General features: G+C 47.0%; 1 protein-coding gene across 2 annotated transcripts in view; it reads left to right on the top strand.

Moving 5' to 3' along the window:
- Nucleotides 1–674: 674 nt before the first annotated feature.
- Nucleotides 675–26,454, top strand: part of LOC135216033 (cyclic AMP-dependent transcription factor ATF-2-like) — a 59,628-nt gene continuing 33,848 nt past the window's right edge. The window contains exon 1 of one of the 2 annotated variants that reach the window (XM_064250976.1): nucleotides 675–983. The gene's annotated coding sequence lies outside the window, so the exon portion shown is untranslated. Of the gene's footprint in view, nucleotides 1,050–26,454 lie in introns of both variants that reach the window. The other variant, XM_064250975.1, reaches the window with a different exon arrangement.

Raw genomic sequence — 26,454 nt, 5'->3', positions numbered from 1 at the left:
TTCCCAAAATAGTAGCAATAAGCATGTTTATTTAGAAAAGAAAAAGGAGGAAAAAGTCCATCCCACTAAATTATAAGCGAGCACCTGTGAGAATAATAATTCATATCCTCGTTCCTGTGTCGCGTAAGCCATCCCATAGTGCACTAATATTCTTGAAATTAGTTCATATTTGCCTTAATTATTGTAGTCCCGTTTTTGTCTTTCTTGACTTTAAGGCCCGTACGTGCAAACTTCAAAATTCAACCGATGGAAGTTATGCATTTTTATTTCTATTTATGGTTGTGAACGCTAGTTCTTTTTCTTGTTTTGACGGCTAGTGTCGATTTTTTTTTCAATTTCGTTTTGCATGTTATAAATGGGTTGTTCATTTATCCAATAATTTTGATTTATCGGTAAGATATGGTAAATGCTCTTTGTGTGTGTGTAAAAAACCGAAACCTGATCATTTGTGGAAACATGACACATGGAAAGGTCAGCACTTGAATCACGTGGTAGTTGCGTAATCAGAATTTAGAAGCACAGGCAAACCACCCATGACGCTTCTATCCTAACATAGAGAAACTCACGATATCACGGTGGTGGCTGCTGTCCGATATCAGGAATAGCGAAAACAAAATGCGTCCTTGATTTCACTGGAACCTTGAACGGTCGCCCTAAATTCTCCCGTTAAATGGGAAGAAGCTGCCTGTGCCTCGTAATTTCGAGCACTGGTTTTATTCTTATGACTGAGATATCAAAAGAGTTTTTGTTGACCTCGAAATTCTTACACTGTACCATATCATAGTCTTGCATTTTTGAAAGACTCATTTTTGGAATTGGGAAGTTTTGTGCTGTATACCTGATGAAATAAGCGTACATGTGAACACCCGCGTACTATAGTGTATGGAAGGCGGAAGAGCAACCCCCAGCAAGGAGGGGCCCCAGGTCTCCCATCCCGCGGGACCCCCGGGAGGGCCAGAGCATCCCAGGGCCAGCGTCTAAAGGTAAACAAAGCGTTGACAACGTCATTCACAAGACCAAACCAACCGTTGGTTCGAATATTTGTTATGGTGAGAAAATATGTTTCCACAAGTTTCATTTATTTGTGTTCATTTATTGAATATCAGCTATGATTTTCGTGGTTAACTAGGATTAGGCTATCATCGTATTAATAGAAACAGCCCAGTATTGGTTAACGTAGCAGAGCGTGCATCGAGTTAGGCCTTTCCCAGTCAGAAACTGGGGTTCCTTAGGCGTCACCGAAAGATACCTAGCTTAACTTAGTACTTATTTAGTACAGGTTAATTACTTAATATGAGTTGTGGAAGTTCTACAGAACAGGCCACATTGAAGTGTTGTGTCCGCTACCCGGTTCTATCAGTGTACTACCCTATCTTGCTAAATGGCCTACCTAGGTACTACTACATGCTTGGGCGTAGCTACCGGTAGGGGAGTACCACTCAGTACATGGCTTCGAATGGACAATAAATAGGTCTAGCTACCTCTAGTAAAAATACATAAAAGTTCCACATATTATTTTGTGGCATACCTAGGGTAAAAAACCGTAGGGTCCAGAGTGGACCATGTACGATCAGCTTGGACAATCCCAAAATAAGTACATTATAACGTGTCCTGACACCGGAGATGGGCATCAGTCGCTACTTGTTGTTGGTGAGAAACGGAGCTAAAGACCTCTACTCTCATTTCAAAGTAAGTATTTTCTCCAAAGTTAGAAATTAAGGCCAAATTTTAAGATTTAAACAGAGGGTAGTGAAAAGGGGGAGCGGCTACAGTTCAGTTGCCCAAGGGTTTCGTCTGCTAGGGAATTGGCGGAGTAATACAAACAAGATGGTGGCGGTTTGTTTTGGCGCAAGTTTTGAAAACGTGTATTGTTAGATAGGTAACCCAAAAACCTAAAAAAACGGTAATGGGGACCCTTTTGGGAAGCGGGGTTTTTGGGTGGGGGGAGAACACACGAGTTTTGGTTAAAAGTTAAAGAAAACGGTAAAGGGGGACCTATTGGGAAACCAGGGTTTTTTGGGTGGGGGAGACACAGACGACGACAATGAACACGGAAAACCACAAAACCCTAGCAGACGAAACCCGTGGCTAACTAAACTGTAGGAGATCCCTCTACGTTCGTTCCCCGTTATGTTAGGCTAACTAAACTGTTCCCCATACTCAGTGTAGTTGGCCACGTTTAATGCCTGCTAGTTGGTTGGTTCATGAGATGAGTAGCCTAGGTACTGAAACTGTCCCCTACTCTACATTCTTTCCGCTTTCGGTTAGGCTAACTAAACTGTCCACCCTACTCAGTTTATTTGGCCAAGGTTATCGTCTACTAGTTAATCAGTTCATGAGATGTGTGGCCTAGGTTACTAACTGTCCCCCTACTCAACATTTGTAGACTGAACATATGGGCTATTAGCCTAATAGAACGTTCATGCATGAAATGTGGTACTGGCCAACTGAAGTGATCGTAACCAAACGAACCAACCTAACCAAAAATTAGGCCGCGTGCCCTTACCTGGCGGGGAGGGCTTTTGCCCCCTAGGACCCCACAGTATAGTATGTTTAACAGTGATCGCTACCTAAACCAAAGGAACCAACCTAACCAAACTTAGCGCCCTTAGGCGGGCTGTCCTTAGCCGCCATGGTTCCTACTTACCTGGCCCCCCCCCCCTGTGTAGTATGTTAACAGTTCTTGATACCTAACCAAAAAAACTTGTCCGTACGGATGACTGGCACCCATAACTCCTTACTGATATATAAACTAAGTTTAATATTTCCGAGAATACATTGGTTAAAGTTAAGGCCACGTTCTTTGTTCGAACACATGGACTGCCAGCGAACGTGAATGTTTGGTTGTGTTGAGCAGCCCTGACTTCCGCTTAGCGATAAATACAATGACCTGCTTTGTTTCACAAATAAATGAACATAAAGTGCATTTACATTGATAAGCTTACCTTGGAGATGTTGCGTTTCCCGTCGTAAAATGATTGGCCTGTCCCCCCCCCCCCCCCCCCCACCCCCCCCCCCAGAAATATAGAACTTAATATAGAAAATCGGAATAATTCAAATCATTGGGGTACAGGTTTTATTTTTTTTTTCTTTCTGGGCAGGACGGTTGTTTTTCGTGGTAACTGAACAACCAGAATTTTGTGGACAAGGCTTCAAGTGTTTTCAGTTAACAAATCCGTTTGTACACCGACGTCTCGTGATTGTTTGGTTTCAGCGACATTGCCCCTCATTTTGGCTTTTGGGCCGTTGACTACTTTAGTCAAAGGATATGCACGTTTGTTATTAATCTAAAAGGTTTATATGGACAATCAACTTCAGTTAGATTACGTTTTTTTAACACTACATAGAGAAATACGAATTATATACAAGTTTTTAACAGTACCACTTCTAGGTAAGACATTTCGTTTCAAAACCCACCAAGTAGATTCTATCGTGTTTGTGTGTATGTTTTTATCATGTGGATCTACAAAATGCAATGTGTGATTAATGTTACGGTGTGATTTGAAATGTTGACTTAAATTTTGATAAGATTTCCAACAATCCGAAATTACAATTGACTCGGTGTATGTTATCAATTAAAATAGGAAGAAGTGTGTCTGTAGTTCTGTCTGGAACAACGTGAAAAAATGTTTCTTTTGTTTGGTGGTCAATCCCGCCGAGAACCCAACAACCATCGACACGTCTGCCTTTGTTAAATTTCCATTTACCAAACTTGGACTCGTCAATCTCTACCACGTGACCTGGCCCACCAATTTTCCGATTGTCCATCACCAAAATATCTACACAAACGTCCCGGCAGAAATTGTACCAATCGACGATTGTGTTCGGCGACCCGATCCTCAAATTAAGCTGCATATATTTTCTGGGAAGCCTCGTGGATCCAGCCGTATCAGCAATTGTTAATATGCTCTTGAAGGAGAGATAAGAGCCCGAGAAGAAGGATCCATGACGAATTGAAGTGTTCTTGCGGCAGTGTCTTGTGTTGCACCGCCATTGAAAGCTATCCCCTTGTTTCAAAAGGCTGACGGTGCCTTCATTACACTGCTTGCACAAGCCACTGAAATCCCCAAGTAGGCCGGTCTTCATTAAATATATAATTAGGGAACGTTCATCGCAACACAAAAGCACAATGTCCTCCGTAGTGACGGGAACGGCAGCAGCGAATTCCACTTGTGCGGGACACGAGAAAGAAACGGCGGAAGCAGACATGGTTGCACTGAACAAGCTGAGACGCAGGAACAGACTAAGGGCGAAGGGTCGGGCAGGGTCAGGCAAGTCCCTTCATGATACTAGTTATCTTGGCGGAGGGATTAAGGTCCAAGTAGTTTTCGTGAGGGAACCAGTGATATAAATGAATAAAGAGAGCTAGCATAAAAGTAGGCATTGGTAGGATTCATAAAATAGATATTGGTAGGAATCATACAAAAATTGGAAATAAATACGTAGAATGTACAAAAAATAAAAAAAATGTAGCTCCTACCAGATTAGTTGGGCAAGGGGAACGTGTGGTAGGTAATGAGCAGTAGGTTTTGTGTCCGTATGGGTGGTAGAAATTAATATAAAAGAGGTCTAGCATAAAATCGAGAATTGGTGGGATTCTTATAAATAACAGAGTTCCTACAGTTTATTTGGCCACGGGTTTCGTCTGCTAGGGAATCGGCGGACTAATACAAACAGGATGGCTGTCGTTTGTTTTGGCTTACAAGTCGCTTGCATGTTTTGGGTTCGGGCCGGGTCAGTTCCGTGGGTTCAGGTCGGTCGGCTGCGAGAACTACTTACCTTGGCAGAGTGATTACGGTGGACCGGGCCAAAATGGTGTTTAACGCGGCCCGGGCAACTAAACTGTAAACTACCGAAAAGGGTGTCCACGGCAGTGGAAATCTCACCAAAACGCTTTCGAAATTTTTACTTGTTATGCTAAGTTCAAATTTTATAGAAGATTGACGCCATCTCGATGTTTACGGAGTCGCTTGTGTCAACAAACTTCCCATTTCCTGTGATAAATCCGCACATCACTTGTACCCACAGACGCTGGGGCACTTTCATCACAATCAATCGGAACACTTTTTTTTTTTTTTTTTTTGGTCCCTTACCCAAGACGTTTTTTTTTTTTTTGTTTTAAGTAAACAAACTGTTTTGGGAGAAGAAGATGACGAAGCGTGCACTTAGATAATTTTATAAATAAATAGTAAAACAACAATATTTTACATATTTATGATGATTAATTTGAAAATATTCGTTATTGAAAGAGTAACTCGAGTTCTGACTCAAATTTAAGTACAGGCAGTCCCCGGTTACGACGGGGGTTCCGTTCTTAAGACACGTCGTAACCCGAAAATCGTCGTAAGCCCGGAACGACGGAAAAATGTCTTAAACTAATAAAGTTATAAAAACCTTACTTGTAATCCTTTGGTTACACTACATGTTGTTTCCTGTAGTTTTTATGTACAACCCTGGAGTTATTTTTGGTTTTTGTAAAAAAAATGCTGGTTCTTGAAGGTAAAAACTATTGTAATCCTCTGGTGACACTACATTTTTGAAGTTTTATGTACAACCTGGAGTGATTTATGCTAAAATCTTGAGGTCTACAAGAATAACAGTTATTGAGTTACTATTTACGTATCATATAGACTAATTAAGAAAGTACGTATCTTTCATATAGCTTAAAGTATATCTTAGGTATCAACAAAACAAAAAAATTTACTGGCATGAGTCAGAGCCGTTTAATGAAACGACCAACTTCTCTGTCCTATCTGTCAGAAAATAAACGTTACGTCAATCCCCAAGGACCATTGTTGCCAAGACGCCTCTCTCTCTCTCTCTCTCTCTCTCTCTCTCTGTCATCTCTCCTCTCCTCTCTCTCTCTCTCTCTCTCTCTCTCCTCTCTCTCTCTCTCTCTCTGATCAAATTACTGGATAATGTCTCTCTTTGGATACTTCAATTTTGTCAAATCTTGAGGGCTACAAGAACAGTGATTACTATTTATGTATCATATAGACTAATTAAAGTAAACGTATCTTTAAATAGGCTTATTATTATTAGTATCAACAAAACATTTACTGGCATGAGGCAGAGGCCGTTTATGAAACAAACACCTTCTCTGTCCTATCTGTTCAGAAAATAAACGTTACATCAATCCCAAGACCATTGTTGCCAAGACGCCTCTCCTCTCTCTCTCTCTCTCTTCTCTCTCTCTCTCAATCTCTCTCTCTCTCTCCTCTCTTCTCTCTCTCTCTCTGATCAAATTACTGGATAATGACTCTCTTTGGATACTTGGAATTTGCGTTGTAATCTAATCAGAAACTTAATTTTGTTATTATTACTGGAAACAAGCAATGATTTTTTCATTATTTGCGCTTTTGGACTGTTATAAACTTTGCACATCGCAAGCTAGTATTCATTTGCTCGGAAACTAGTTCCGCATATGAGGCGTCACTAAAAAAATTCGAAAATACAAACATATAAAAGTGACGAAAATCATCATAACCTCAAAATTTTTGTTGTAATCTAACCAGAAACTTATTTTTATTATATACTGTGCTAAACTATAAAGGATTTTTATGCATGACACTTACCTGGCAGGTATATATATAGCTTATCCTCTTGACGCACTGGCGAATTTCAAACTCGCGGCAACCGCTAGTACACTGGTAGTTCAGGTGATGGCCACCCCGCGTCCCGTGGCGCTGGTACTTGGAACTATTCCCGTTTTTCCTCAGATTTTCTCTGCCAGCCGAACCGGCAACATCGTTGTTGGTTCTCTGTTAGAATTTCCTGCTCGTTATCTGACTTTTTGGATATTGGTATCGTATTCACGAAGTTAGAGTGGCAATCGCATTTTGTTTGGACCTTGTTTAGTATGTCTGATTCAGGAAGTATGTTTAGAAGTTTGTGTGAAAAGAAGGGTGTAAGGTGAGACTGCCGAAATCATCGGTAGATCCACATACTATTTGTAAGAAGTGTCGGGAGTTTTGTATGTACGTGGGACAATAGGTGCAATGAATGTCAGTGTCTGAATGAGAAAGAGTGGAAGGCTCTATGAAGTATGTGGAGAGATTAGAAAAAGATCGGGGTTAGAAGATCTGTATCTAGGAGTGAAGATCGGGATCTTCGAGTAAACCTTTGGATGAATCTTTGCATGTGTTCTTCCTAGCTCATTCACATGTAGAGTAGCACCTTCCCCCCAGGTTTTCTCCTGCTCCAGTGCTGTATCTGAGGATACTACTGATCCACAAATAGTGAAAGTGTTCGCTGCCCTTTGCGTCCATGGGAGACCAAATTAAACGATTAACAGACAAGTGGAAGTGTTTGGTGACAGTGTTGTGGAGGGGGCGCCTGATCGTCTCTCTCGTGCTCCTAGACCGAGACCTCTGTCAAGCTCCCAGACCCAAGGGAGAAGGCATGTCGACAGTCGAAGGGAGGCGAGAGGGGTTGACTTGCGATCAGTCGTCCCTTCAGGCAGTCCTGTTGGTACGTCCCAGGCTGCTGCAGTACGCCATAGAAAAGGCGATACTGGTGGGAAGTGCCGTTTATTCTTCGGATAGTTCAGCCTCGGGAAGGAGTAGGCGGTTCGCGGAAGTATCGCGTCCTCTCAAGAGGTCATACTATCCGTCCTCTTCACAGGAGGAAAGGGCTTTCGACCAAGAAGGGTGAGTAGCCCTGAGATTTTTTCATCGGAGGATGAAGAGATGATCCCTATCAAAAGGAAGAGGATTTCACGTCAGTTGGAAGTTCGCTCCGCCGCTTCGTGTTAGCCCGTGCGTCCTCGATCTCCTCATCATCAGGAGTCTCGTAAGGAGCGGAAACGAAGGAGGTGCTGCGGGACATGCAGCAGAGATTGGCAGTGATTGTTCAATCATGGGAGAAGCCCGAACAACCTTCGGTTAGACGTAAGGACTCGTCTCTCCCGGTTAAGTCCTCCAAGAGGACGCAGGACGTACAACGCGATCCAGGACGCAGTGCGTCCCTTAAGAAGGACGAAGTGCAGGACGCAGGACGCAAGAGGAGAAGTGATGGACGCATGGTGGACGCATACGTTCAGGAGGACGCAGGACGCAGGCGGCAGCAAGTCAAAACATTGTCTCGACAAGGAAGAGAGGAGTTTTATAGGGAGTCAGTGCCGCATTCGCTTTCTAAACAGGAGCTGCATAAGGACTCTGATTTGGAGAGTCAGCAGGATCTTGGTTTTCAAGATATTTCTTCGCAGGAGGAAGAATTTGCGAGAGTGCGGAAGAGGACAAGACTGGAAGCTCCTTCTTCGGACTACAAGAGGCTAACAGAGTGCCTTCTTTCTTTGTTTGAAGGAGATTTTCAACCTTCAGGCCCGCCATCGCCTTTGTCGCAATTTTCGAAGACGAAGACAGCCAAGAAATCGTCGTTTTTGAAAATTGAAAAGCTTTGTCCATTTCGGCCAAGAAAGCCCTTCAACGCGTAAATGAGTGGTTTTGAAGGAGAAGAAAGAGTCGGGGAAGACTTCTTTTGTATTTCCTCCGGCCAAGTTTGGCTTCGAAGTCTGGTGTTTTGGTATGCTACGGGGAAGTCTTGGCCTGGGAGTGCCTGCCTCCTCCCAGGGAGACTTTTCCAACATAGTGGATAGCTCCCGTAGACATGCTTTGCATTCAGCCAAAGTGTGGTGGACTTCTTCGGAGTTCGACCATTTACTCAAAGGTATCTTTAGGACTTTTGAGGTGTTTAATTTTCTTGACTGGTCGGGTGGGGGCCCTGGCTCGGACTTCGGAGATGGAAGAGTCGTCAGTATCCGAGTTGTCAGAAGTATTATGTCCTGTATGGATAAAGCCTTGAGAGATGGAGCTAATGAATTGGCTTCAATTTTTACAGCAGGCGTCTTGAAGAAAAGACATCTCTTATGCTCGTTCACTGCTAAAGGAGTGTCGAACGCGCAAAAGTCGGAGTTGATGTTCTCTCCTCTGTCAGGACAGCTCTTCCCTCAAGAGATCATTAAGGACATATCTCTCTCCCTCACTCAGAAGGCGACTCAAGATCTTCTTACGTCATCTGTAAGGAAGTATTTACCTTCTAAGGTCATGAAGAAGACTACGAAGGATACGAAGACAGCACAGCAGCCCTTTCGGGGTAGGACTTTCGCTCGACCAGCATTTAGAGGGAAAAGAGTTCCAACCAAAAGATGGGGCCAAAACTTCAACCAAACAATGAGTCAGAAGTCCTCCAGACTTGTGTGGGGGCCAGACTTTTAGACTTCTGGGAAGTCTGGCAAAGCAAAGGAGCGGATCCTTGGTCCGTAAAGGTAGCGAAGGAAGGGTACAAGATTCCCTTTCTCAAGAAACCACCTCTCGCTACAGCTCCGAGAGCCCTAGGGGCTCATTACATCGATTTAGAGAAGAGAGAGGCTCTTTGCATCAGGTCGTCACCATGATAGAAAAGGGCGCAATAGAAACCGGTTTCTGGATCACGAATCCCCAGGGTTTTACAACCGTCTGTTTCTAGTACCGAAATCATCAGGAGGTTGGAGGCCGGTACTGGACGTAAGCCAGCTAACTTGTTCGTAGAAAAGACCAAGTTTACGATGGAGACGAACGATTCAGTACTGGCAGCGGTACGACCAGGGGACGGGATGTAACACTGGACCTTCAGGATGCGTACTTCCATATTCCAATTCATCCAAGGTCCAGGAAATATTTGAGATTCGTGATCCAGGGAAGGATTTATCAATTCAAAGCCCGTGTTTCGGGCTGTGCACGGCGCCTCAAATTTTTACAAGAATGATGTCAAATGTGGCGAAGTGGCTTCATTTGGCAGAGTCAGAGTCTCTCTCTACCTCGACGATTGGCTCATAAGAGCACACAATCAAAAACAGCAATGTCTGGAGGACACGGACGTAACATTGGAATTAACTCAGCAACTGGTCTGATGGTGAACCTGGAAAAGTCACGATTGATCCCTCTCAGGAACTAGATTTTTATTTGGGGATTCTGATATCCTCAGTGACTTTGTTTTCGGGCTTTTCCGTCACCCGAAAGGCAGACCATGTGTATACGGAAAGTGCAAGAATTCCTATTGAAAGACCAATGCTCAGCGAGAGAGTGGATGAGCCTGCTGGGGACACTCTCTTCGTTAGAGCGGTTCATTTCACTAGGGAGACTTCACATGAGGCCCTTACAGTTCTTTCTGAACGAAGTCTGGCCAGAAGATCGCAACCAGATTCCTTCCGGTTTCCAATTCCTTCGAAGATAAAGGAGGAACTAAAGTGGTGGCTAGTTCCGGAGAGGTTGTCAGAGGGTACGTCACTCCAGCAGAGGAACCCAGACCGGATATTATTTTCCGACGCGTCAGACGCAGGCTGGGGAGCGACGCTGGGCCCTCGGGAGGAGTCAGCCTTTGGAGCGAAGAAGAAAAGGCATGGCACATAAACAGGAAGGAACTGATGGCGATCTTCTTGGCTATGAAAGCGTTCAGACCGTGGATCAGCGGCAAAGTGGTGCAGATCAACGCGGACAATACCACAGCTCTGGCATATATACGGAAACAAGGAGGAACCCACTCGTCCCGTCCCTTTGCAACATGGCGAAGGAGATTCTTCTTTGGTCGCAGAGAGAAAACGTCACCCTGCTCACAAGGTTCATTCAGGGAGAGAAGAACGTCAGGGCGGATCTGTTGAGCAGGGACGGACAAGTGCTTTCACGGAGTGGATGTTGCATCTTTCAAGTATGCCAGAGACTGTGGAAGCTCTGGGGCACTCCAGTTAGTTGGATCTTTCGCTACCGCAGCGACGAAGAGGTTACCGAACTATTGTTCTCCAATCCCGGACCCTCTTGCAGTCGCAGTCGATGCCTTCCTACTAGATTGGACGGGTCTAGATGCGTACGCTTTTCCCCCGTTCAAGATTTTTATGGAAAGGTAATGAAAAAATTCAGGGAAAGTCGAGGAACAAGGCTGACCCTGATAGCCCCATACTGGCCGCCCAAACGTGGTTCACAGAGGTACTGGAATGGACAGTAGATTCTCCGAGAAGTCTACCCACCGAGAGTAGATCTTCTCAAACAACCCCACATTCGACAGGTTCCACAAGAACACCCTCGCTCTGGGTCTGACTGCGTTCAGACTATCGAAAGACTTGTCAGAGCGAGGGGGTTTTCTAGAGAAGCAGCGAAGGCAGTTGCAAGAGCACGCAAGGCCATCGACTATCAAAGTGTACCAGTCGAAGTGGAGAAACTTCCGTAAATTGGTGTAAGAATCGGAAGATTTCTTCATCCAGTACCTCTGTGACACAGATTGCAGATTTCCTGCTATACCTGAAGAAAGAACTAGGTTTGGCTAATCAGACGATTAGAGGCTATAAGTGTATGTTGTCTGCAGTGTTTAGACACAGAGGTTTAAACCTGTCCAATGACGCAGATCTTAGAGATCTCCTCAGATCGTTTGATACAAAGAAGGATCGACGGTGCAGAACCCCTTCTTGGAATTGATGTCGTTCTCAAATTCTTGAGACGGATAAGTTCGAACCTATGGGCAGTGCGCCTTTGCGAGAGCTAACAAGAAGAAAACTATCTTCTTAGTAGCCTTAGCTACAGCTAAAAGGATTAGCGAGCTGCAAGCTATTGACAAGCAAATAGGTTGGAAGCACAACAAAGCAGTTTGTTCTTTTTCAACAGGAGTTCTTAGCAAAGAATGAGAATCCTTCGCATCCATGGCCAAGATCATTTGAGATTGAAGGACTGGCTGATCTGGTAGGTCAAGAACAAGAAAGGGTTCTTTGCCCAGTAAGAGCCTTACGGTTTTACGTAGAAAGAACAAGAAGCATTAGGGGAACTTCATGTTCTCTGTGGTGCTCTGTTAAAGATCCTACTAGACCTATGTCTAAAAACGCAATGGCTTTCTTTGTAAGAGAAGTCATTAAAGATGCTCATTTGCTTTGTCAGGAGGAATGCTTCGTTTATTAAAGTTAAAGCTCATGAGGTGAGAGCAGTAGCTACGTCCTTAGCATTCAGGAAAAATTTAGCCCTCAAGGACATTATAGATTCAACGTATTGGAGGACAAACTCTGTGTTTGCCTCTCATTACCTTAGAGACGTGAAGACAACTTTTGATAATTGTCAAACGTTAGGCCCGTATGTATCCTCAGGTACAGTACTGGGCAAAGGAGTTTCCACCCCATAACCTAATAACATGCTAGGTTTTTATTTTAATTAGGTTATAGTGTTTTTATGGTTGTCTGAGAAGGTTAAGACCAGCTCAGTCTGTTGGTTAGTGTTTATTATATGTGTGTGTGGTTCAGGTGACTAACTTTCCTAGCATGAATGCCCGTGGTAAATGAGGGCTAGGGTTCTCTGTCAACAAATTGGTCACGTCCAGTTGTCAGGCCCTTATTGTTAGCTTTCTCAACAAACAGGTCACGTCCTAGTTGAGAGCTACTAAGGTTTAGCAGGCTAAGAGGCAGGACCTACGAAGTCAGCTACCTTAGCAGGTAAGGAACATAATCATAGTTCTAAAAATTTAGTTAATTTTTGAATTATGACGATGTTGCTGTCTATGACCACCTCCAAATGTGTCAATCAGCTATATATATACCTGCCAGGTAAGTGTCATGCATAAAAATGGTATTGTTATGATACAATAAAGTTTTATGCATACTTACCTGGCAGGTATATATAATTAAATTCCCACCCTCCTCCCCTCAGGAACAGGGTTTTCAGAGAAAATCTGAGGAAACAAAACGGAATAGTTCCAAGTACCAGCGCCACGGGAGCGGGGTGGCCATCACCTGAACTACCAGTGTACTAGCGGTTGCCGCGAGTTTTGAAATTCTGCCAGTGCGTCAAGAGGATAAGCTATATATATACCTGCCAGGTAAGTATGCATAAAACTTTATTGTATCATAACAATACCATTTTTATCATATTATGCGTTTTTTAAAAGCGTCGTTAACTCGGAGCATCGGAAGCATCAGCGTCGTAGTGTCGGAACAAACGTTGTAACCCAGGGCGGATTTTTTCAATGGATTTGATTTAAGAAAAAGTGTCGTAACCTCGGAACTTCGTAAGCCGGAGCCGTCGTAACCCGGGGACTGCTGTAATTATTTTTCGGAATTAGAATGTTTCTTTTAAGTCCTGTATTATGACGTCACGACATCTTGACTTTCGTACCTATTGTAAATAATTGCTGTACTCAACTTTCTTGCAGAACAGTTTACCAGTTATTCATGCAGATTGTATCAGCTATTCATGTATGTAATTGTTATAATCGTAATGTGCGTATATATCTTTATTATTTACTTTTTGGATATATGGAGATGTTTTACTGCGGGATTATCGCCGTAGTGTGACGCAATCGTTTTCGTCCTGGGCCTCTGTCTGTTTTCGCACCATAAGAAATCATGGGGCCGAATTGCAATGACCGAAAAGTCGTTAAAGAGGAAATTTAGCATGAGGGGCATATGTTTTGATTGAGAAAAATACAAATTTATTCAATAGCTAGCTTGTAAAAATACTTGATTACAAAAAACTTGATTGACAACTAAGCAGTATACCTACTATGTGTTTCAGAGACAGTGCAAGCACGTTTTTGGCAATACAGTAAGTCTCGGGTTACGCTGGTCTCGACTTACGATGTTTTCGTGGTTACGAACGCGCCCCCATAAAATATAAAAAATAATATTTTGTCGTTCCGTCTACGCGGTTAGCGTCGTAAGCAACGAAACAAACGCGAACTAGTTCCAGGCGCACGGCGGAAGAATACGCTTGTGGAGGGGAGAGGACGGCGTCGCTTCGCTACGCTCAGTCCTCGTCCATACGCCATTTGGTTGTTTACACTGCCACTCTCTCCCTCGTGTTGTATCGTTTTTGTAACTTTTTGCTCTTTGTTATGGCTCCCAAGCGCAAGGCGGACTCTTCTGATGGTAGTGCATCGAAGAAAAGAAAGGCCATCACCATGGAAATTAAAGTGGACATTATAAAGCGATCCGAGAAGGGAGAAACGCCAACAACATTGGCCGCTCCCTTCGCTTGGCCTTAGCCGTTCGACCGTTGACTACCATTATCAAAGATAAAGAGCGCATCGTTCAACATGTGAAAGGATCTGCTCCTATGAAAGCGACAGTGATAACTAAGCAGCGTAGTGGTCTAATAATTGAAATGGAAAGGTTATTGGTGCTTTGGTTGGAAGACCAAAATCAACGGCGTATCCCAGTCAGCCTTATGGTGATTCATGGAGAAGGCGAAAAGATTGTTTGAAGCGTTGAAAAAAGAAAAGGGGGAGGGAAGTGAAAGTGAAGAGTTTTGTGGCTAGTAGGGGTGGTTTATGCGATTTAAGGCTCTGCCAATTACCATAACCTTAAATTGCAAGTGAAGCTGCTAGTGGGGATGAGAAAGCAGCGAGGTGAATTTCCTAAAGCGTTGTCTGAGATAATTAAGGAGGGGGGTTATTCTGCTCAGCAAGTGTTTAACGTAGACGAGACAGGTTTGTTTTGGAAGCGTATGCCTAACCGCACTTACATCGCCAAGGAGGAGAAGTCAGCACCCGGTCATAAAGCCAGCAAGAGAGGCTAACTTTACTTCTTGGGGTAATGCTGCTGGCGACTTCAAACTGAAGCCCTTGTTGGTGTATCAGGCTGAAAATCCAAGGGCACTCAAGGGCATTTGGAAGGGTCAACTACCAGTAATTTGGAAGTCCAACAAGAAGGCATGGGTGACACTTGCAGTGTTTGAGGACTGGTTCGTAAACCATTTTGTTCCAAGTGTGGAGCGGTATTGCGCCTCCAAGGGTATCCCCTTTAAGGTGTTGCTAGTGCTGGACAATGCCCGCCCCTGGACCACCCTGCCCAGCTGGGGAGACTTCAACCCTAATGTCAAGGTGGTTTACCTTCCACCTAATACCACGGCCCTTTTACAGCCTATGGACCAAGGAGTGATTGCTTCGTTCAAGACCTACTACCTACGAAGGACAATTGCTATGGCTTTACAGCAACTGAAACCAAGAAGGACTTGACTCTGAAGGACTTTTGGAAATCCTACAACATCCTTGATGCTGTAAAGAACATTGCTAATTCCTGGGAGGAGGTTAAGCAAACAAACATGAATGTGTCTGGAAGAAAATTTGTCCTCAATTTGTGAATGATTTCCATGGGTTTGAGGACACAGTTCAGCTAGTTGTCAAGAACGTTGTTGCCCTGAGTAAGGAAATCAATTTGGAGATGGAGGTTGATGATGTTACAGAGCTGCTGGAGTCTCATGGCGAGGAGTTATCTGCTGAGGACCTGATACAACTGGAGAAGCAGATAATAGAGGAAGAAGAAGAAGCACCCACCCCAGAGCCTAAGGCTTTCACAAGGCAGGACTTGATAAGAGGTTTTGCAGAGTTGCAGCAAGCGTTGTCAACTTTTGAGGCTCAGGATCCCAACTTGGACAGGTTCACTAGGGTTTCCAGAGGCGTTCATGGATTTGATGCAGTGTTACAAGGAGATCTTGGATGAAAAGAGGTCGCTCTCTGTTCAGACTAACCTGGAGCAGTATTTTAAGAAGGTAGAGAGGCCTGCAGAAGATCCTGTACCCTCTACCTCAGCTGCCTCTGCTAATCCAGCACCTTCTGAATGTTCTGCTAACCCAGACTCACCTGCCCCAGTATCTCCAGCACCTTCTGTAGGTTCTGCCTCACCTAAAGACTCACCTGCGCCCCAACATCTTCAACTAGTATGTTCTGCCTCACCATCAAGAATCACCTGCCTCAGCATCTCCAGTACTAGTATGTTCTGCCTCACCTCAAGAATCATCTGGCCTCAGCATCTCCAGCAACTTCTGGAGGTTCTTTTTCTCTTCACTAACCTCCCCAGTCTCTCCAGCACCGCAGCTTCCTCTCCAGTGTGCAAGCCAATCAAAACTAATAAAGGTAAGGAATTGTTCTCTCGGTTGTTATTGATAGGTATTTACATTAAATCATGTGGTATTTTTTCAATGTTTCGACTTGCGCTGAAATTCGTGTTACGATGCATCGTAAGAACGGATCAACGTCGTAACTCGAGGACCCCCTGTATCTATTTCTGTAACGAACACTCGTATCAGAACGAGATTTTGCTATATACGTAGTGCATTACACCCAGTGCCGTAATTTATAAGGGTATCGTGAATCACTAATCATAAAGAATAACGACACTTGTACTTGTACCAAGAGAAAAAACTCCATTATCCAGAAATGGATACGAACATGCGTAAAAAGCTCCACCTACCCTCTCCCCCCACCTCCACCGTCACCCCTGTCCTTCTTACTTCCTTCACCTTCTCTCTCTCTCTCTCTCTCTCTCTGTTGCCAATTGGTGTGTTCACCCTCCAAACTGTATAAAGACTTACACCAAAACGTGGAAATTGGTGAAATTAGGCTATCTAATGGAAGTATATAGTATACATAATATTAAGCAATTTTATCATTATTGCGTTATACTATGACAACCAGAATTCATGGAAACAGTTTATAATAATGCATTGGCGTATGTGTGAAGGTCCACTAATGTGGCAGCAATGATTTTGCCATTCTTAGCATGCAAACATTAAAGGTTACATTTATTTCTGGCATACAGTTATTAAAGAAAATCAAAATACTAATATAGACTTAAATCAATGAAAAGTGTTAGAAAAAAAAAAATTAGAATCCACTAATTGTTGTCTGCTCCGCGATGGTTTTCGGCAGCCAGATGTACGACAAGGTTTGAAACAGTGGATTGTGTCTACTTTAGAAATATCTGTAATTTTTTTGGGTAATTTGGTTGCAAAAAAGGGGTAAGGCATGAATTAAATAAACATTTTGAAATAACAAAGTAAAGTTAAACTAAATACATAATGAGTAAAGTAAACAATTAAGGGAATAAAGCTTTGCACATCATAAACAGTGTCTTCGTCTGCTGCTCATAACTGTGTTTGTGGAGTGAGCGCTTAGGAACCAGGAACAGCAATGTGGTTCAAGTGCAATGTGGAGAGAATTAAGACCAAAATGTGTATAATTACAATCAAATAAGCACTGTGGAGTTTTGGTTGTGATGGCAGTGAGGGTAAAACCACCGATTACAAGGTAAAAATTAATTCAGTTCAAAACATGACCCCGCGAATAACAAGTTTCATACTTTCACTAATATAGGCAACAAAATGTTGTTTTTATTGTGCTGATTACAACTGCAATCCTGAGTAAGATCAATAAACGTTTACATATATACGCTAACATTGTTCAAAATGAGTGCTGGAAGGCTGGGAAAGATGGTGGACAGTCAGTGATTAGACCGTCCAGCCACACGATAGCTTCCATATTGGATTTCAAAACTGTCTTGAAAACATATTTGTTCTGCTACGAATACAAACCATCGGTCCTTTACAACAGGAATGTAGCTTGCGGCAGCTGGAACCGGTCGTAAGCTTCGAACAAGGGAGTTCGGTAGTTAACTGCTTGTCCGACAGTGTGCGCACCACGCGACTGGGAGGTGAAGATCCACTTTGCTTTCGGCCGCGTTGGTGGATGGACGTGTTCTGCATATCTCTCTGCCTGCTTCTTCGACGTATGCTTTGTGTTTTTCCTCAAACTTGGTTTGCTTTGTGTGTGTGAAAATACTGTAAGTGTACTTGTATTTTTGTCATTCATTATTATTATGGATTCCATGAATTGGAGCTTTCCCTGCGCCCCCCCATCAGCCACAGAGTTTGCCCCTGGTGTGGAGGGCCGTAAGTGCGGGGCCTTCCGCTCTTCCCTGAAGTGGATCCTCATGTATTGTGTGCTCGGTGCCAGGGGCGTGAATGCTCTCGGGCCGAGCCCTGTAATTTGTGTATGTCGTGGTTGGAGGAGCAGTGGGTGCTCTATGAGGGTAGGAGGAAGTGGCGTAAGCCTGCCAAGGAGTCCTCGGAAGGTTCTCCGGCGACTCCCTTGGTCACAGACACGTCGTCTTCCTTCCTGCCGCCATCTCAGCTCCCGCGTATGGCTCCTTCCCCCTTTGGGGAGCGGAGGGGGGGGGGGGGGGGTTGGGGGTTGTTGTTCCTTCTCTTCGCCCGATCCGTCGAGCGTAGAGGAGGGAGCGAGGTACCCTGACGTTCAGCTGTATTCAGGGTCTTCCGTTCGTTTGGGGTGGGACTTGTCCCCCCCGTGTGAGGGAAAACCCCTGCTACTAATTCGACCTTTGCCTCCTCAGGTGCTTCTGCTGCGGGCGACGACCTTGGCCAGGTATGGTTCTCACTAGTCTCGTCAGGAACACACCGAGCGTTCGGGTGGGGCTGCCTGCATCATCTGGCGGCTGCTGCTGTCTCCTGGTCACTCATGGACCGGTGACCACCACCACCGTCTCGACCCTGGGGTATGCCGCCCCTCCTCACCTGGTGTACACTCAGCATGTGGCTTCGGTGACTCCCTCAGCTGCTGTGCAGGCTCTGATTGCTGGCTTTCCGAGGAGGGGCATGCCTCCTCCACCCCCAGGTTCGTCGCTCTCCTGCCCCCCCAGCCCCCGACCTCGGTGCCCTAAGAGTTCGCCCCTGGATCTTCCACCAGTACCCAGGATGTCGCTGGCCGCTGCCCCGCCTCCTACTGTACCTGATGTTCCTGCTGCTCCTGCCGTACCTGCCGTGCTGGACCAGGCCCTGCCGACATCGTTCGTCGCCCGTGGTGTTTGGCTGCCCCAGTCGCGGGTTCTTCCGGACAGGTGCAGCTGGGCCGTGTTGCTTCGGCAATATCCCCGGCTCCGTCCTGGATGGAGGACCTGACGTCTGTCCTGAGGAAGCTGACGAAGAAGAGGAAGGTGTTGTCGTCGTCGTCGTCCTGCTGCCGCCTCTTCCCATCTTCGACTTCCAGGGCTTCCAAGTCTCTTCGGTTCGGAGCTTCTAAGGGCCCGTCACTCCAGGTGGGGCGGGGGTTTCTTCCGCTGTCCTCCCGGGCTCGATCTCTCTCCCGCAAGGAAGAAGAAGACAGGGACCAGTGGGGTACGGCTAACACCGGTACTTCAACGCCTGGTGCTAGAGGTTCTGCCACTACACCAGGTTTCCGGTTCGGCCTCTCGTTCGCGAGAGGTACTGAGTATACGGTCACCTGCGGGCGACCGTACAGCCCAGGCTCAGGCTTCCGAGTTTGCTCGGTGCCAGGACCAAGGCATGGAGCGGAAGACTGGTGAGGGTCGCTCAGGTGACTCCCGCCAGGCGAGCGATCGGTCTTGTAGTGATCCGCAGGTTACCAGGGTTGATGTGACGATCCCAGACCGGCCACGGGCGACGGGGGTGGTTCCGGCGGTTCGACGCGCCGCAAGTACAGGCACCGCTTCCACCGCGACAATGGTCTCTGCAGGTCTCCTGACCGCCGCTCCCATCGGGACCGGGTGGGTAGGGGGACCAGCAGCAGCTCCTCTGACGCACGGGACCGGAGCCGCTGTTCTCAGTCCAGCCGCTCTCCCCAGGAGAGCCACGCGACCAGACCGGCAGCTCGATCGCCACCGTGGGTTGGCGATCGCCTGCAGCCCCCCAAGCACACCGGTTCTGCCGGTGATCGAGGGGGGAGCGTCAGGTCTTCCACTCCGGTCCCTTCAACTTCCTCGGGTTACACCGGGAAGGGCGAGGCGACCCGGAGTGACCGTGAGGAGCCAGTCTGGAGATAGAGCCATCTCTTACCTCGCCCACCAGGCGGCAAACCTGTGGGCCAACCTGGTACTTCAACGTAAGGACGCAGTCCTCACCCGAGTGACCAGGGTGGCTGGGCGTGAGGGGTCATTGGGTCTTCGCAACGGACCAGTGCAGAGTTCCTCCTCTCTCTTCCCAGGAGAGATGGTGGACGCTGCGGTGGAACGACGGCGCACTGATGACTGAATGTCTAGTCCACCAGGCAGTCTCGAAGATGTCTGGGCAGCCTCGATCGACTGCGGCCAAGCCCAAGAGCTTGGTTAGCGCTTCCTCAGTGGCTAAGACGATCGCATCGTCGAAGCCCCGGGGAAAGACTCTTCCTTCGACTTCTGCCAGGAGCGGTTGCAATCAGCCCTCCTCCCAGCCCTCCTTCCCACGAGGGGGAGACGGGAACAAGTCGAAGAGAGGCAGGAAATGCTAGGGACGGCGTTCCCCCTCACCTGCTGCCGGAAGTGGGGGGGCTGCCTGGCGAGCCATTGGGCAACATGGCAGCACTATGGAGCTGAGACCTGGATAGTAGACGCCCTTTGAGTCTCAGCCACCCCTCACCTCCAAGGTCCTCTTCAGACCTACGTTCCTGGAACAACAAAGGACATAGCCTTTCAACAGGAAGTCCAAGCCATGCTGAGCAAGGGAGCTGTGGAGATCGTCAGGGATCGGTCACCGGGCTTCTACAGCCGTCTTTTCCTGGTGGAGAAGTCTTCGGGGGGCTGGCGCCCGGTGATAGATCTCTCCCCTGAACCGATTCGTTCGCCAGTCTCGGTTCACGATGGAGACAGCATGTTCCGTGCTCAGCTCTATCAGGGAGAAACGACTTCATGCTTTCAGTGGATTTGAAGGACGCTTATTTCCAGATACCTGTCCATCAATCCTCCAGGAAGTACCTCCGCTTCATCCTCGACGGGACGGTGTACCAATTCAGGGCACTTTGCTTTGGTCTCTAAACCGCCCCACAGGTGTTCACACGAGTGTTCACTCTGGTGTGTGCTTGGGCCCACTCGTCAGGGATACATCTTCTGAGGTATCTCGATGACTGGTTGGTCCTGGCGAGCTCCCGCTCGCAGTTGCTACAGAACAGGGATCGACTCCTCGAGTTCTGCCGCAATCTGGGGTTCGTGGTGAATTTCGAGAAGTCCGATCTCGAGCCCAAGCAGAGGATGAAGTACCTGGATATGCTGATCGACACGGTAGCAGGGTGAGTCTTCCCCACGGACTCGCGATCAGCAGATTCAGGGAGGCAGCTGACCAGTTCCTGTCTCGGCAGGAACAGTCAGCTCAGCAGTGGCAAGTTGTGATCGGCCACCTGTCGTCACTCGAGAAGTTAGTCCCTCACGGGCGTCTTCACTTGCGGTCTCTTCAGTGGAGACTAAAGGAGAGTTGGTCACAGGCAAGAGACCCAGGGGTACCTTCCCCGTCTTGCCCTCACGGAAGGGGGGGGGGAAGTTGGAGGCCGGGGGGGGGAACCTAGGGGGGCCTCTCCTCTCTTCTCTTCCTCTCTCCCTCCCCTCTCGGGGTACTCCGCGTGTCCCTCACGGAGGAGATGAGTCAGACCTATCCTCCCCTCTCTCCCCTTCTCTCTCTCTCTCTCTCTCTCTCTCTCTCTCTCTCTCGCGTCTCTCGTCCCCTCTCCTCTCTCTCTCTCCCCTCATCTCCTCTCTCTCTAATGGACTTCACTGACAACAATACGGATGAGGATGCTGCTTTGTCCTGTGAGGGCGCTACGGTGCTATCTGAAGAGAACTCGGCACCTCAGGCCTGAGTGTTGACACCTCTTCGTTAGCACCGTGTGACCAAGAAAGAAGTATCCAAGAACACTTTCTTTCTGGCTGTGTGAGGTGATCAGGAGGGCGTACGAAGCTGATGGTAGCGACGACATCCGTACCCTTCGTCCGAGAGCCCACGAAGTCAGAGGTATTGGTCCTTCCTTTGCGTTCCGCAAGAACTTCTCCGTGGCGCAGGTCCTGAAGGCCGGGGTCTGGTCTAACCAGACCACCTTCACCTCCTTCTACCTTCGGGATATTGCCCACAGGTCCTTGGCACTTTTTTCCTTGGGACCCTTGGTGGCTGCTCAACACGTGTAGCTTACCCAGCATCCGAGTGGACGGAACAGCATCGCATTTGTGTGACTGCATGAAGGATGAGTTGAATTGAGAGTGTGACTGGCTTCTCTTCCCCGCTTTTTCTCCCCCTCTACCTGTGGGCAGAGGGACGCGGTCGTCACTACGCTGGATCAGGAGACGATGCAGGTGAGCTACTCGACCGAGCCCCATCCTATCCCTTTCATTAGGGATAGGAGCGAATATCCAACCACTTCCCCCACAAGAGGGGGGGGAGTGGAAGCCAACAAGAGACACAACCCCATGACTTCCATATTGCCTCTTGCAATAGGAACGAGTTTCTTGCTTGCTAGTTTTAAGAGGTACACATTGGCCTCCCTCTATTATTACTTGGGTCCAGAGGTCTGACCATTGATCCTGCGGTACATACCCCAATCATTGGGCAGAGGCTAGGATCCCTCCCTCTGCTCTTAGGACCAGGGAGGGAACCAAGGTTGGACGAACACAGTCTGTTCTTAAGACTCAGATTCCTCCCACCAAGAAGTGAGTCTTCCTATTGTAAAGGACCGATGGTTTATATTCGTATCGGAACAAATAAAACAATTTGTCGAAAATTGTATTTTCATACAATCAACTTACCTGTCAGATATATACATAGCTAAGACTCCGTCGTCCCCGACAGAATTCAAATTTCGCGCCTACTCGCTACAGGTAGGTCAGGTGATCTACCGGCCTGCCCTGGGCGGCAGGACTAGGAACCATCCCCGTTTTTCTATCATATTTTCTCTGTCGCCGGTGGTATCAACATTGTTGCTATTACCTCCTGACTTAGATTCATATTTCATCCTTTGATCATCGTTTCTCGGCTTTTTGGTGACTTATCTGGATCGTGTTTTTTTGGCATTCGCTACTGTGGACTGTTTTTTGGAATTGCTTTTTTGGATTTTTCTCAGTATGTCTGATTCAAATGTGGAGTGTGAGAATGTGTGTGGAATGTAGGCTGCAGGGTGAGGATACCGAAAGCTTCGGTTGATCCTCACACTGTATGCCGTAAATGTAGGGGGTTTCAGTGTTCTGCTAATAATACTTGTAAGGAATGCGAGGATTAAATGCGAAGAGTGGAAGACTTTGACTTCTTATTTGAAGAAGTTAGAGAGGGATAGGGTTAGACGTCTGAAAGGTGTGAGTTCAAGCCCTATTGAGCCTTTTACGGATAATTCTAATCCTACTGATTTAGATCTCCCTATGTATCTCATTCTCAAAGTGTACTTTCGGATTCGGCCTCGGAAATCGCAATCTGAAAGCTACGATTAGTTAGACATGAAGTCCAAGATGGCGGACTTGCAAGGTAAGGCTAGTGAAAGTGAGCATTTACAGTGAGTGAGTTCTCCCAGTGTTGTGGAGGGGGCGTTTGATCGTCCCTGCGACGCTCCCAGGCCTAGACCTCTTCCAAGCTCCCATGCCCAGAGGAGAAGGAAAGTCGAAAGCCTTAAGGAGGTCGTGGGGGAATCCCCAACGGTCAGACGTCCCTTCAGCTAGCTCTGCTTCGTGGCAGGCTGCTCAAGGGCGCTATAGGAAAAGCGTCCTTCGTGAGTGTTTCTCGTCCTCTCCTCTCCCTCACCTAAACGAGGGTGGAAGGAGTCGAACTTGTCGAGACCTCTGAAGCGTCATATGAAAGAACCTGAAATAGATTCGAGCCCAGAGCGTTTCTCAGATGACGCTCCCTCTTCTATTAAGAAGGCGAAGGTGGCGTCAGCGTCACCTGACGAGTACGCAGAAGTACCCTTTCCTTCTTCTCCCCCCCGAGTGATGACGAAAGGGCGTCATGCAGTGGACGTGGGAGAAAGCGTCAGGAGAATAATTATGGCAGTTCAAGAGCAACTGTCCTCTCTAGTGGGAGTTTTAGCGCCTCGTAGGAAGGGACGTGGCGCTTCCAATCAAGAAGTCTCGTCCTCCTCTCTCCCCTGCTAAACGAGAAGCGTCATGCAGACGTGAAGCTTCTAAACATCTTACAGAAGCTTCGGGTTTGAGAGCGAGAACGGTTTTGCTTACGAAAGTTTCGTAAACGCCAGAGAGACGTAAGACGTCTTTTAGACATGAAGCGTCATTGAAAACTGTTGATAGACGTGACGCTCGACCAATATTGTGACGCCAAGTAGGACGCCTTTGGAGAGCGGAGCGGTCTTCCAGGCGCGAGGCGTCATCAAAGACGTCAGCAGCCAAGTAAGCGAGAGACGTCAGCCAGGACGCTTGGCGAACGGGACGCGTTATCCAAGCGGGAAGCGTCTTCTAATTATCAACGAGAAGCCTGAGCTTTGTGGCGCCTTCCAAGGCTATTAAAGCGGGAAAGAGGAAAGATTTTCATTCCCTTAGCCCCTCTCCTATTAGGAGTTTGTCTCCTCCAGAAGAGGAACGTAAGGAAAGGGGAGCGGAGACTCATGTAGATCCCGAGTTGGAAGAAAACTCGGATGATGAATTTCAGGGAAGAGAAGGACTGTCGAACTATAAGGTTTTGACTGCCTTGCTTCTTGAGGAGTATGGAGACGAGTTGACTCCTGCCGCTCCTCCTTCTCCGCGTTCTTTTAGTGCTAAGACGAAGAACCTTCGTCTTTTCTCAAAATGAAGCCCACCATTTTGATGAAGAGGGCCTTACAATCCTTAGACTCATGGATGAAGTCTAAGAAAGACTTAGTGAGAACAGTCTTCTGCATGCCTCCAGCAAGATTAGCTGGTAAAAGAGGCATTTGGTATCAGACGGGAGAGAATATGGGTATTGCTCTCCCTTCTACGTCGGAAGCAAGATTTTCGACCTTAGTTGACGCTTCACGTCGACAAGGTTCTCAATTCGGCACGAATTACGTGGGGAATTTCTGAAAACTGGACCATCTCCTCAGGGACTCTTTCATGTATTGGAAGTTTTCAACTTCTTAGATTGGTCCCTTGGGGTGATGTCCAAGAAAGCCCATGATTCGGAAGGAATCGAACCTGAAGCCTGTTATGCATATTGTGTTGTTATAGACAAAGCGGTACAGGATGGCTCTTTTGAATCTCCTCATTATTTGGAGCAGGTCTTCTAAAGAAGAGGACTGTATATGGGGCCTTCTTAACCAAGGCAGTCTCACACGCTCAGAGGGCAGCGCTACTGTATTCGCCTCTATCTGACTTTTGTTCCCTTCTCAGTTAGTGAAGGACATTGCTCATTCTTTAACTGAGAAGGCGACTCAGGATCTTCTGACGCAGTCAGCAAGGAAGAAGAAACCTGTTTCTGCATCTGACAAGAAAGGACATAGTACATCAGTTCAGCCCTTTCGAGGTGGTCCGACCTCCAGACCTCCCGCAAGAAGGAAGGCTCCGGAGAAGAGAGGTAGATCTGCCTTTCGTCCCTTTAAAAAGGTAAAAATGAGCTTCCTCTCCTCCAAGCACCAGTAGGTGCCAGGCTCCTGGGATTGGTGGAGGCCTGGACACTGATAAACGCAGACGCGTCTTCATTGGCTATCATAAGGAAGGGATATCGTATCCCTTTCCTGACACTCCTCCCCTAACGTCAATACCAAGGGAGCTATCAGCCAAGTACAAGGATCCTGTGCTGAGGGATATACTCTCGATCGATGGTGGAACAAATGTGGGACAAGAGAGCGATAGAAACTAGTAACTGGATCAAAACTCCCCGGGGTTTTACAATCGCCTTTTTCTGGTTGCGAAAGCCTCGGGAGGCTGGAGACCAGTACTGGACGTCAGCTCTCTGAACAAATTTGTTCAGAGGAGAAGTTCTCCATGGAGACTTTCTGCTTCAGTCCTAGCGTCATTACGACAAGGAGATTGGATGGTGTCTCTAGATCTCCAGGACGCCTACTTTCACGTCCCGATCCACCCTTCATCGAAGAAGTACCTCCGTTTCATGACGGGGGGAAGGATCTTTCAGTTCAGAGCCTTGTGTTTCGGCCTTCCACAGCTTCCTCAGGTCTTCACAAAGCCTGATGAAGAATGTGGCGAGGTTTTCTTCACCTCAAAGGAGTAAATATCTCTCTGTATCTGGACGGACTGGCTCATCAGGGCCAGATCAGAGAGACAGTGCCTTGGAGGACCTAAAGTTAACTCTAGATTTGATCAAAGCGTTGGGATTGCTCGTGAACCTCGAGAAGTCTCAGCTGACCCCCAGACAGGACCTAGTCTATCTGGGGAGGTTCGGATGGATTCTCGGGGTTTTCGAGTATTTCCTTCGCAAGAGAGAATCGCAAAAGGTTTGCGGATAGTCTCTCTCTTCTTAGGGAAGGAAAACATACGTCGGCGAGGGAATGGTTGAGCCTTCTAGGGACCCTTTCCTCGCTCGAACAGTTTCTTCCCACTAGGAAGACTGCATTTACGTCCGCTTCATTCTTCCTCAAGAAGTCTTGGAGCTGGAAAACCGGACAGCTTTCGACGTATTTCCCATTCCAGTGGAGATAAGATCGCACCTGGAATGGTGGTTGCCCCCTCTGGAAGAGAACAAAGGGATCTCTCTAAAAAACTACAGAACCCAGACCTAGTGTTGTACTCCGACGCGTCGGAGAAAGGTTGGGGAGCGACATTAGGCTCAGAAGAGGTGTCAGGCATCCTGGGAACCAGCACAGGTGACTTGGCACATAAACTGCAAAGAGCTCTTCGCCGTGCATCTGGCTTTGAAGAGCCTAGAACCTCTGGTGTCAAACAAAGTAGTGCAAGTAAACGTGGACAACACCACCGCACTTGCCTACATTCGAAAACAGGGAGGGACTCACTCCTCGTTCCTTTACGACTGACGAGGGACCTATTGCTTT

The sequence above is a fragment of the Macrobrachium nipponense genome, chromosome 6 (genome assembly GCF_015104395.2).
Source record: "Macrobrachium nipponense isolate FS-2020 chromosome 6, ASM1510439v2, whole genome shotgun sequence".
Classification (NCBI taxonomy): Eukaryota; Metazoa; Arthropoda; class Malacostraca; order Decapoda; family Palaemonidae; genus Macrobrachium; species Macrobrachium nipponense.
Note: the sequence above shows the minus strand (reverse complement) of the source record. Positions and strands in the feature narration are given on the sequence as shown.